Source organism: Chinchilla lanigera, unplaced genomic scaffold (assembly GCF_000276665.1).
Source record: "Chinchilla lanigera isolate Chin_1 unplaced genomic scaffold, ChiLan1.0 scaffold00016, whole genome shotgun sequence".
NCBI classification, from domain to species: Eukaryota; Metazoa; Chordata; class Mammalia; order Rodentia; family Chinchillidae; genus Chinchilla; species Chinchilla lanigera.
This window is the reverse complement of record NW_004955417.1, coordinates 14,200,922-14,213,177: the sequence shown is the minus strand read 5'-3', so window position 1 is coordinate 14,213,177 and position 12,256 is coordinate 14,200,922. Positions and strand designations below refer to the sequence as shown.

At 38.6% G+C, this 12,256-nt stretch overlaps 1 protein-coding gene across 3 annotated transcripts in view; it reads left to right on the top strand.

Moving 5' to 3' along the window:
• Positions 1–12,256, top strand: part of Stk3 (serine/threonine kinase 3) — a 282,703-nt gene that overhangs the window by 168,376 nt on the left and 102,071 nt on the right. The window lies entirely within an intron of this gene.

Here is a 12,256-nt window from a genome sequence, read left to right as displayed (position 1 = left end):
CAAACAGATTAGTTATCCCTTCATACTGATTTCTTCCTTCCTCTACTTCTCTAAGTAATGGCAAAGTCTAAATACTAGATGGGTTTCTACTGCACAGTATTCTAAATGCCAGGAAAGGAGGATTATGTGATTTCTGCCATTATAGAGACTGGAAAATTGTCAACATTTAAATTATTATCTGCTACTGCAAAATGGATATTGGAGTTTCCTTCCAGATATGATTGATTTTTCTGATGTTTCTCTTTTCCTTTTGGCCATCTTTTCTTTTCTCCTACTGTTGGTGTTCTTGCTCCCCTGTGAGCAAGAACCTCCTAGCCTCCTAGCCCTAACTTAACATGGCTCACTGATACTACCTTGTTCACATTTCCTAGTATTCAGCCTATTATGGCTATGTACTTTGAAATAGGAGGGTCATGAAGCATGAAATACAGACAGAGTGCTATATGTGGTTAATACTGCCGGGAGGATGGAATGTATTTTTTTTCTATTTCCCACCACTTGTGTGTCTCCTAAACTTCTTTCCCTGGAAAGCAGTCTAAAGCTTGGATTTCCTGAAATTTCTAGCCATGCCTTTTGAGTAGAATAGGCAACTGTATAGCATGTTCTTAAAGTCTCTAAAGCCATCTGAGTCGTATAACCTTAGACCAAAAAGATCCTATTTTTAACATCACTTTTCTGCAAGTTGATAGTTTTTTTTCTTTTACCTCAAATTTTAGGATTCTTAACAGATCAGTTAGAAAAATCTTGAGTGCTTTATTATATTTCTATTAATATACTAAACTCCCTACAAAGCTGTTTAAACAACTTTTATGTAGTCATTTGATTGAACATCAGCATACACAGAATGGTTAGAAATGAATCCTTATAGAATCTAATTCATGTTAGATTAATATATTTTATGGAAGAGATATGGATGATTTATCAGAAACGTTAATATTACACTACAGATTTCCATATAATTTATATAGTGATTTCTAGCTATGACAACTACATAAATAAGTATATAGTATAAATTCTGTTATAAAGAATTAAGTATGTATGAATTTTTGACCTTATTGAAAGTGCACTTTTTTTATTTTAAAGAGAAGAATAAAAAAAGAACAATAGCAAAATACCAACAATGTAGACAAAAACCATTAGTAACGATACAGAGTTTCACTAAACAAGGTGATAGGACTTTTTCAATGATTGTTATATTGCATATTGTTGTCTTCAAATTAGTTGTTCAGATTACCAGATATATAAAACTGTTGGGGCAAATGCTCTTACTTAATTAAGTCACCCGCGGAGGTCAGATGTAGAGGCAAGCAAGTTTAGTGGGGGCCGATGGTGGGCACCCAGTTATATGACTGAGCACTGACCACAAAGGGCAGGAGGAGAGAATAGTTACACAGTTCTAGTTCCACGTCTATGGAGAGGGTGGTGCTGATATGATGTAGTGCAGCTATAGAAAGACTGCAAAGCATGGGCTTAGCTTGTGACAAAGGAACAAAGGTGTTTGACTTTTTACATAGAGGATAAGCCGTCTTATGACAGAGCATGGGGCGGTGTCAGGTTAGGTAACTATGACAACATTTACAAGAAACAAACTTACGGAAACAGAAACTTAAGTTTTGAAATAGCACTAGAGCACAAAATGACGTTGGTTTAGCTTTCTTTTCCATATGGAAACAAAGCAAAAACAAAATGATACAGGGTTTCAGAACAGAATGATAGGAATTAACAGCGGCTGTTATATTACATATTGTTAGCTTCTGCGAAGGTGCTCAGATTACCAGATGTAAGAATGCAAGATTGATCAAACCATTAAAGAGAATAAAAAATAAAAACAAAAAAAAACCATTAGTAACGATATAGAGTTTCACTAAACAGGGTGGTAGGACTTTATCAATGGTTGTTATATTGCATATTGTTGTCTTCAAATTAGTTGTTCAGATTACCAGATATAAGCATGCAAAATTGGTCAGAAAGAGAAAAAAAATTAGGCATTAACTGTTCCTTTCAGTAAACCATTAGACTTCATCAGTACAGTTATCCCAGCTATCTATTTATCTATCTATAAAATTTTTTCCCTTCCTCCTTCCTTTCTTTTTCTCCTTTCCCTCATCCCAGTTGTTCCTTCCTTTGAGCAGTTTCTTTCCCTTCTGTAATATCTATTGTATGTTTTGGGTTTTATTTATTATTTCAGGTTATTACACTAGGGAGACAATACCATGTTTACACATGTAAGTCCAATTTATAAAGCACACATTTAAGCTGAGCTGATAGTTATTTGGTTATAGTTGTCTGACGTTCATCAGCAAGTTTTAAATCCCACAGGCAGTGTTCTATATATTTTAAGTTTGTACAGGTTGGACATCATTTTATGATGTTATATACATAAAAATATGTAATATAACAGCCACTGTTACAAGATCTAATTGAGTAATGTTAGTTAACCCCCAAGATTGTCATATTGTGGTAGGTCAATAGTAACAAGTGTGAAGAAGTTCTTCAGGGAAGACTAACTTTCCCTGAAATCACGTGATTATTTTAATTTTATTTTTCCTCAAAACTTAAATTAGTATGAGATCTTGGTTTATGTCATGTCAGTTAAAGCCTCATTTGTTAGTGTATCTTTAAGATTTTTGTTCCCTAAAAAGATTGTAGTAATATATTATTATTACTATCTCCTTTACCATTGGAGTTTGAAGTGAGTTGCTTATTTAACATTCTTGTTAGTTTAAATTATGCTTATACCTTCTCTTTACATCTTTAACTGTGAGGCTACAAATTACAGGCTTGTTTTCCTTAGAGTACTGGTGCTGGATTGGTAGCTGTTATTTGCCTGGAGAGAATCTATACCTTGTTGTTATGTGAAGAAGAGCCAAAAACTCTATAAACTAGCACACGTGTGTGTGTGTGTGTGTGTGTGTGTGTGTGTGTTGTTTCCACTAATAGGTCGTGAGGTTTGTCCTGGTCAGAATTCTGTATAAATTTCCTATACCACATAATAATAGATGTTCCTTGCTGTCAAGAATGAATACTAATTACATTTTAGTTAGAGTCAACTTTTGCTTACAGCTTTTTAGTTGGATTAAAGATTCATAACTCTAAGAGCTAAGAGAACTTTGAGGCAAACCTTTGCCTTAGAAAGCTACTATCTGGTAATATACCACTTTCTTTTCAAGTGTTCTACTATCAGCACCTTTCATTTCATAGATCAGACTTTCTAAAAATTCATTTTTAAGATACCCACTTAGTGAGAATCTCTGATATATATAGATAGATACCATACAATAATCCAAAGTGTTTGGGAAATGCTTACTTATCTGGAGATAAATCATTAGAGACCTATGTAGTATATTAGCTTGTTAAATGCCCTACAAATAACACAGCAAGGAAACCTGTGTTCAAGTTATATTACCCAGGCTTCCTTAACTTGCTTGGCCCTGAAAGCTTTTAATAAGGAGCACATTGGAGGTTAACATCCTGTGTAATTGATGGTTAACAAACAACGTTTGGGAAATGCTGTCATGGGAGCTCTCTAGATCTTTGATCTTGCTTTTTTATTAGTATACCCACATTTCACTTCTCTGTTTATGTTGAGACTATGTTTCATCACTTTCACCCACTGTCTTACTCATATTCTTACTTCATCTTCCACAATGCTTTTCTTTTTTGTTTCTCCTGAAAAACTATGATTGGCTCAATATGTCCATCTTCATTGCATCTTCACTGATTGCGTTGTACTGCAGAAAAGTGTAAAATTTGTATAGATAAGGGCCACCAATTGAAGATGGAATCTTCAAAACTTGCCTGTAGGCTTATATTTCTCTGCTCAGCTCTTTCTCATTCTATAAAATGGCTATGTTAGACCTTTCCTAAATGTTCTCCTGCCAGCTTCCCCTTTGGTTTTAGCAGATGACCTTTTTTCCTACTTCATAAAAAAAAAAAAAAATTACATGAGAAGCTATCAAAGTTGTGTACATGTTTTGAACATGAACTTTGGAATAAGATAGAAAATTTGAGTCATTTCTAATTTCCTTCTTTTTTCACTTCATTGAGTGAACATGAAGTCTCATCAGTTCTTCCTGGTAAATATCTTTGTCCTGTTCTTATCATCTACTGTATTTCCTGATGCAGGTCTTCATAGTCTCTCATTTGTAAGGCTTCCTAATGGGTTCTTTGCCTCCTGTGTTGGTCCCCTACATTGCCTACAGATCTTACCACATGTTGTGATTTACATCTAGATTGTAGTTGGGCTTTGGAAGGTGTCTTAGTTACTTTTCTGTCACTGCTGAGACAAAATACCTGATGCCCAGAATTAAGAAGGGAAAGGTTTATTTAGCTTACAGTTTGTGGAGGTTTCAGTGTATAATCAGTTGGCTCCAAGGCAGAGTGGCATGTGGCAGAGGGCAACAGTTCATGGTGGCAGAAGACAGCAAAAGCAACAAGAGCAAAAAGGGAGCAGCAGCAAGAACAAGCCTCTTTCGCTCCCTTATATTGTATACAGGCTGCTCATCCCAAGGTGGGTGTAGCACTCACATCCATAATCCAAGCATTGGACCATGAATCAATCAAAAATGCTAGAAGCCTGCCCCATGACTGCATGAGGCTTTGGAGGGACATCTAGACAAAAAACATAGCGTTCTACTCCTGGGCCCCCAAAAGACTCATGCACATCCCTTTATGCAAAAGGCATTTTTAGTCCGTATCTAAGAGTTGCTAAAGTCTTAACAGTTTCAGCATTGCTAAAAAGTCCAAGTCCCAAGTCTCCTCCAAGATCTAAGACAAACTCAGCTGAGAACAAATGAAAAGTTAAACATTTCCAACATTCAATGGCACAAGATAAACATTACTATTCCAAAAGACACAAATGGGGATACAAAGCATTGGGACCAAAGCAAATCCAACATCCAGCAGGGCAAACATTAAGTCCTGTGATTCCATATTTAACATCCAAGGTTCCATATCCAACATCTGTGGCAAATTGTGAGCTCCATGTGGCTCCACCTCTGTGGCCCTTGTAGCTCCTATGGCTTCTTTCTTGGGCCCGCTTTGCTCCCTCCCTGCAGCTTTTCTTAGACAATCCACTTTCCTGGCTTTTCCAACCTTCTGAGGTCTCCCCTGAACTTTAGGCTTCTCACTCATAGCTTCACACACTGCCCTCTCAGAGGCACACTGCTTGGTCTCCCCAGCCTTCTGAAATTGAAGTGGAAGCCTTTTTAACCTCACAACTCTTGCTCTGCATGCACCTAAAACCAGCACCTCATGGATAATGCCTAGGTCTGCTGCCAGCTGGAGCACTAGCAAGGCCTTCCTCTCTCTTGGCTGTAGAGGTCAAGTGCCTGGATTGCTGGGCACTCTGAATCCAATTCTGAGGAACAAATTCTCTATGCTTCCACCATTCTGGAACCTGATGTGGCCACCGCTACCATTTTGGAACATGGTGCTCTGCAACTTTCTTCTCAAAGCAAAGTCTTTCACCTTTGCAGTTTTGAGACTGCAAAGGGTGGAGACTTGCTGCCCCTTTTGATGCCCTCAGGCCATCTTTTCTATTCTCCTCTCCCTTCTCAGCAATTGAGATGATCTCAGCTCTATCTTTGCAGTCCACAGCTTTACTGGAGCTTCCTTTCTGGCCAAACACAACATTTTAAATCATCCTGCAGGGCTGTTTGCTCTTGATTCTCAACATAAATCTGGCTAAAAGCCCCCAGCAACAACCATGCTACCACCTCAATATTTGACTGCCTTGACATTTGTTTTGCCAGACTAGTCAGCCCACCACCCTTAATCTCAGTCTCAGGCAAAGTCTCTGGACACAAAATGCAGACAAACTTTGCCAAACCATAATACACATCATCCAGAGTCCAACAACCAATGCAGTCCTTCTTCCCAGCAGAAACTACCTGAGCCTGGTCTTAACCAGCGGGATTTCTATCAGCCTTCTAGTCATCTGAGCTCTGACCAGAATCTCTCATACAGAACTGCCAAAAGTGTTCCAGTACTTCTCTTTCAGGTACATCTCTGAACCTTTCCTATCTCTTTCCACAAGCCATTCCCAAAGGCTCTTGAACCACGTGGTCAGGTAGAGTCACAGCAGTGATCCCACTCCTGGTACCAAATTCTGTCTTCATTACTTTTCTGTCATTGCTGAGAAAAAATACCTGATGCCCAGAATTAAGGAAGAAAAGGTTTATTTAGCGTACAGTTTATGGAGGTTTCAGTGTATAATTATCTAACTCCAAGGCAGAGTGGCACGTGGCAGAGGGCAACAGTTCATGGTGGCAGAAGACAGCAAAAGTAACAAGAGCAAAAAGGGAGCAGCAGCAAGAACAAGCCTCTTTCTCTCCCTTATATTGTATACAGGGTGCCTGCCCCAGGGTGGGTATAACACTCACATCCATAATCTCAGCATTGGGCCATGAATCAATCAAAAATGCTAGAAGCCTGCCCCATGACTGCATGAGGCTTTGGAGATACATCCAGACACAAATGATAACAGAAGGTGATTAAATTGTGGGCCTTATGGCTGCATTGCTTATAGGAAGTGGTGTCTGGTCAGCAGAGGTGAGTTCCTTGGGGTATTGCCAGCAGGGTTTCTCTCCCCTCCTGGTTCTTCTCTGTGCTGTCTGCTTCCTGTCTGCTGTGTTCTGAATAACTCTTCTCTGCCTGCAGCCTGTCAACTGTGTGCTAAAACCTGTACAAACCATGAGCCAAAATAAACCTCTCCTTTAAGTTGTGGATACTGAGTATTGTGTCTGAGCGATGAGGAAAGTACCAAGACACCACAGTTCTTTTGCTGTGGCCTTCTAGTGGCTTCCAGTTGCTCTTAGGTCAAAACCCAACATGGGGTAAAAGGCAGTATCTACTCTGGTCCCTGCTCAGTTCCTACTCTTGTGTCTCATTGTTTTCTCAGCTCCTTACCTCTTGTAGTGCTCTTCCTTACCTTTGAACATTTATACTGCCCCAGTCCTTCTCTTTGCAGTCCTGCTTCCCCAGTTCAGATTCATTCTGTCAAAGAGGTTCTTTCCTGTGTTTGCCTCAGGTAAAAGATGGGTGTCCTACTTATGTACTCTTGTCTTCCCTCATGCTTTTGTAGCACTTTATGCACTGCATTATAAGTGCCGCTTCTGTGTGGTTATCTTTTTGTTCCTGCTGTAGTCTCAAGACCTGATGCATTATTTAGCACCTTCATTAATGTAATAAGTATTTTGAACAGATGAGTGGTACAGTGAAAACAGCATGAAATCTGAAATCAGATCACTTATTAATTATGGGTTGTTTAATCTTTCCTGAATTGCAGTGATATACATTTGCTTCTATATATACAGAAAACATCTGGAAAGATACTTTTAATATACTTTTAATATTAAGTAATGAACAGAGTCTTTTCTGTCTACACACCCTACCAATTTGTCCTTTCCACAACTGGAGAGCCCTGGGCTTTTCCCAGTCCTGCTTCCCATTCTTTGGGAAACACTTTATCTTCCTGGAATTAGAGATGCAGAGCCATTGAGGCCTCTAGGAGTGGCCACCACAAAAGTGAGCCTGTATGGAATTGCAGCTACTGCTACAATGAGGAATGGCAGTCCAGAAGCTTCTACTAGCACTAGTGAATGGAGTAATACAGGTTGAGGTCACTGTCCTTATTACTCAGGGATTAAAAAGCTATCAGTGCTGCTGCAACCTGTGAAACTGGTGACTGGATGCTAGAATACTGCTCTAAATAACTTTAGGACCCATTGACTATGCTTGCCAGAAGGAAATCACTAAAATAACATGACCCTCTGCTTATTTTTTACTTTCCCTGTTGTGAAAAGAACTCACTCACCCAGAACTCTACTTGGAAGGAGTTCTGAGAAATGTAGTATTTAACTTTTCATCCTATACAATATGAAGACTCACCAAGGACAGGTGGCAGTGGCTGCTAAGTTTCCATCAACCACAGTGTTAAGTAATAAATTGTTTTCAGTTGAAGTTTCCTCATTGTATGCTATAGAGCCTGGATGGCTGAACAGTTTTATCAAAACTTACATGAAACTATAGGTTGGAAGGCCATCAGGATTGCAAATGACAGGAAGTAAGGCAAAATAAAAATAAGTTCCAAGATAGAATCACGATCTTAGAAGACTTTCATACCCTGGAGCAGTGGATTTCATTTATAAGATAAACTGTGCTCTTGGGCCTAAACCTCTAACATCACAAATGTGCACCGTAGCAACTGCCCTTCAGAGGTAATGGTTCTGCAGGATAGAAAAGAGCCTGGGCATCTCTTTTTAAAAAGTGACATTAAATAACAAAAAAACCTCTATAACTGCTTCTGAAGGGCAGGCAGGACTAATAACCACATTTTAAAACAAAAATAACAGCTTCACTATAATTTCAAGTGTAAGAACTGTTCTGGAATATTATGTTTAGAAGTTTCTGGAATACTTAAAAAGGATGAGACATACTAGAGCTTGCTGATCAAAGGCAAGAGTTCAGTGGGGAAATAGGTGCAGACCATTGTATTAAAATGGGTGGAGAAAAAAATGTGTCAGGTTTAGGTTTTATGTTATTTACATTAACCATTCATAACTGTTTACCAGTTATTAAATATTGAGTTAAATAATTTTAATTAAATTCATATTTTTAAATGTCTTTTTATATGCCTAAAATACATAATGAACTTAAAACAATCTTAGTTTATTTTGGATAATAAATACATATAGTTTTACTTAATTAGTAAAAGGAAGCAAATTAGGTTCTGCTTTATATTTTTAGGAGTTTATTCTGGAAATGGATGATGGATTGATGTAGAAAGCTTTTAGGAGAGATCCAAGAAAGGAAGATTGACCCTTAGATATCTTTGCTCCTTAGTTTCCTTAATGTCCCTAGAAAAAATTGTGTGAGACATTTTGCCCTGAGCATATATTTCTATGTCCCATTCTTTCTTAGTCTTCTTTTGTTTTTCTCTTATTCCTTGTATCCTTTTCCTTCTTCTTTCACTCAAAACCTGTTTCAGAAAAGGATCAGATACAGAAATATAAATGTTGAGTGTTCGTGAAATGAATTTTCTTATAATTACAAAGCTTTTAGCCAAAGGAATAAATCATTAAAGATGGAATGTCTGACCCCAAGAAATAATTGATAAGGGTAAGAGAATGTGTACAAAGTGTTTAGGTTCTTTTCTTATTGCTGGGATACCTTACGTGATTCCCACAACTTAAAAGAAGAGAAATTTATTTTGTCTCACAGTTTAAAAATTTCAGTCCATGGTTTGCAGGCTCAAATACAGAAATAGCATGAGGGAAGGGCCTGCTCACATTATAGGTGCCAAGAAACAGAGACTGAGGGGAGAAACTGGGTTGGGGCATGTTCCCAGTGACCTACCTCCTTTGACCACACCCTACCTTTAAACAGCACACTCAGTCCCTGAACTCACCAGTAGATGAATACACTTTTGGGTATGGTAGCCCCATGATCCAAGACCTTCCAAAAATCCACCATTAAACACATGGGGGACATTCTAGATCTAAACCTTAACATTCCACTCTTAACCCTTAAAAGACTCATGTCTATTTCTTTATGCAAAATGCACTCTTAAGAGTTGCCACAGCCCTAACATTTTAATCATTGCTGAAAAGTCCAAGTCCAAAGTCAACTCTGAGACCCGAGGAAAACTCTTAGCAGTGAGCCCTTGTAAAGATCAGAAAGAAAATTAAACTCTGTCAATGTATGGTACCATAGGGTAAACATTCCAATTCCAAAAGGGAGAAATAGGGAGATAGAAAGGAGTGAGACCAAAATAAGACTGAAATCCAACAAGGAAAACGTTAAACCTTATAGCTTTGTGTCCAGCACCTGGGGCAAGTTTTGGCAAGATACAAGCTACAAAAGGCTTGGGTAGCCCCAGCAGTATAGCATTGGCAGTTGCAGCTCTCATGGCCTTTTTCTGCTTACTGAGAGAGTTCTGCTCACTATTTACAGCTTTTCTTGATATTCCTGATTTCTCCAACTTCTTGAAATTACTGCACTTTGGTTTTACTTTCACAGCTTCTCACACCTTGCCTTCTCAGGGATAAACTACTTGGCTTACAAGTCTTCAGCTGAAATCTAGGTGAAATTCTCCTTGGCTCTACAACTTTCACATTCTGTAGACCTGAATAATAAGTACTGTGAGGATGATGCCAAGTTCTGCCAGCTTGCACAGTAGTTGGGCCTGTTTAGATCATGGCTGCAGAAGCTTCTGAGTGTCTGGATGGTTGAGCACTGTGAACCAAATCCCCAGAACCAATTCCCTAGGTCACGTTTCTTAAGCAGGGTGCCCTGGGCTCCTTGCTCATACTAAAGTTTTTCATTTAGCACCCTTGGACCTATGAAGGACAGGGTTTTGGTGATTACTGTCATACCTTCAAGGTATCTTTCCTACTGTCTTTAGGTAAAGTACTTGGCTTCTTTTTAGTGCTGATCATTTTAGCAACTGTGCTTTCCTTTGCTCCAATTTAGCAGGTGCTTTCTTTCTAGCCAAACTGAAAACTCTTAAAATGGGCTTTTTGCTCCTGTTTCTCACTATAAACTTGACTTAAAGCAGCAAGCAGTACCCATGTTACAGCCTCAATGTTTTTAGGCTACCTTGAAATTTCCTGAAGCAGACTCTGTCACCCCTAATTTCAGTCCCATACAAAGTCTTAGGCCAAGGGTAAAATGATGACAAATTTCCTGCCAGAGCATCACACAGATGGTCTCTAATTCAACTGCTAGTGAACAGCTTGCTCCCAACTGAAATTTCCTAAGCTTGGCCTTTATCATCTGTATTTCTTTCACCATTCTGATCTTTTGAGCTCTCACCAGAATTTCTTATCAAACTTGGCTTATGGTATTCTGGGGTTTCTCTAGCTAGTAGCTCCAAACTTTTCTAAACTCCTCTCATAAACCCATGTCAAAGGCTTCTTAACTACATAGTCACAGCAAGGACCCTAGTCTTGGTAGCAATATCTGTCTGAGTTACTTTATTTTTTGCTAGGACACAATACCCAACACCCAACACCTTAAAAGAGAAATTTATTGTAGCTCAGTTTCAGTTCATGATTGGTAGGCTCAAACACAGAACTGGCATGGTGGAAGGCCCAAGTCATGGATGAAAGCTGTTCACCTCGTGGTAGCCATGTGGCAGAGAGTGAAGGGAGAAGCCATGAAAGGAGATAAAATCTTTTAAGTCCTGCCCCCATTGACCTGCCTTGTCTGACCAGATTCCCACTTCCCAACAACACACTCAGTAGCTGAATTTACCAGTGACTCTACCTCTTCCATGATCCAGTGACCTTCCAAAAGCCCTAGCTCTGAATACATAAGGCCTTTGGAGGGACAACCTAGATCTAAACCATATCAGGTTATTTTTATACTTCTCCATAGAGCTTACCCGTCTTCCAGAAAAATTATTATATGCCTCTTTAACTATTAAGGTTAATCTTGCTCAAGACATAAGAGTAATGACGTTAAGAGTAAATAGGTCTTTCTTGTAGCTGGTTGCAATACCCATAATATTTCAAGGCAATTAAAAGCCCTTCATTTTCCTCTGCAGAAGTACTAGGTATCCAGTGCTGGTATGCTACAGTGGTTTAGAGTTCTCTCTACTCGCTGAACATAGCTCACTCTCCTGTGTGCTCTGGGTATGTAGATTGAGTAACTGAGTATGACCCAGGTTAGGCCTGTGGTGTGTGCATTTTGGTTACAAGACCTGTTTTACTTCCCAAAAGCATAGGCAATCATACTGAAATAATCTTCCTTGTGTGAAAGGAAATCTCTCTTTTGTAAGACCTGTGAAGAAAGGACTTCCACAGATACATCTTAATCATTCTAATATTTATTACTCACAGAGCAAATCAGTCCATTTAACTAAAATCTTGGGCTTCTGCTTGTTTTCTTCTCTTCTGCTTCTGTTTGCATTAGAGATGGAAAATAGCTGGTCACTATTTTCCATGCAAGAATCCTTCATATATACTTAGGTATTTCTTAAATTGTTTCTCAGACATTTCTTTTTCTACCCAGTTTCAGTCCTTTTAACCTTTATTCAGGTATTTTCTAAACTTTTATTCTCTTTTATGACTAGCCTCTTGACTTCCATGTTGTATGTATCCTCTTTTGTTTTAAAATGTAATCAGAAAAAGTTAGGAGAAAAACTGATTATCAGTATCTTTTGTATTAATTCCTAATTTTATATGTTATACTCTTGGCAACAAGTTTAAGAACAAATTTCTTTAATCAAGTGGAGCACCCACATTTTAAAACG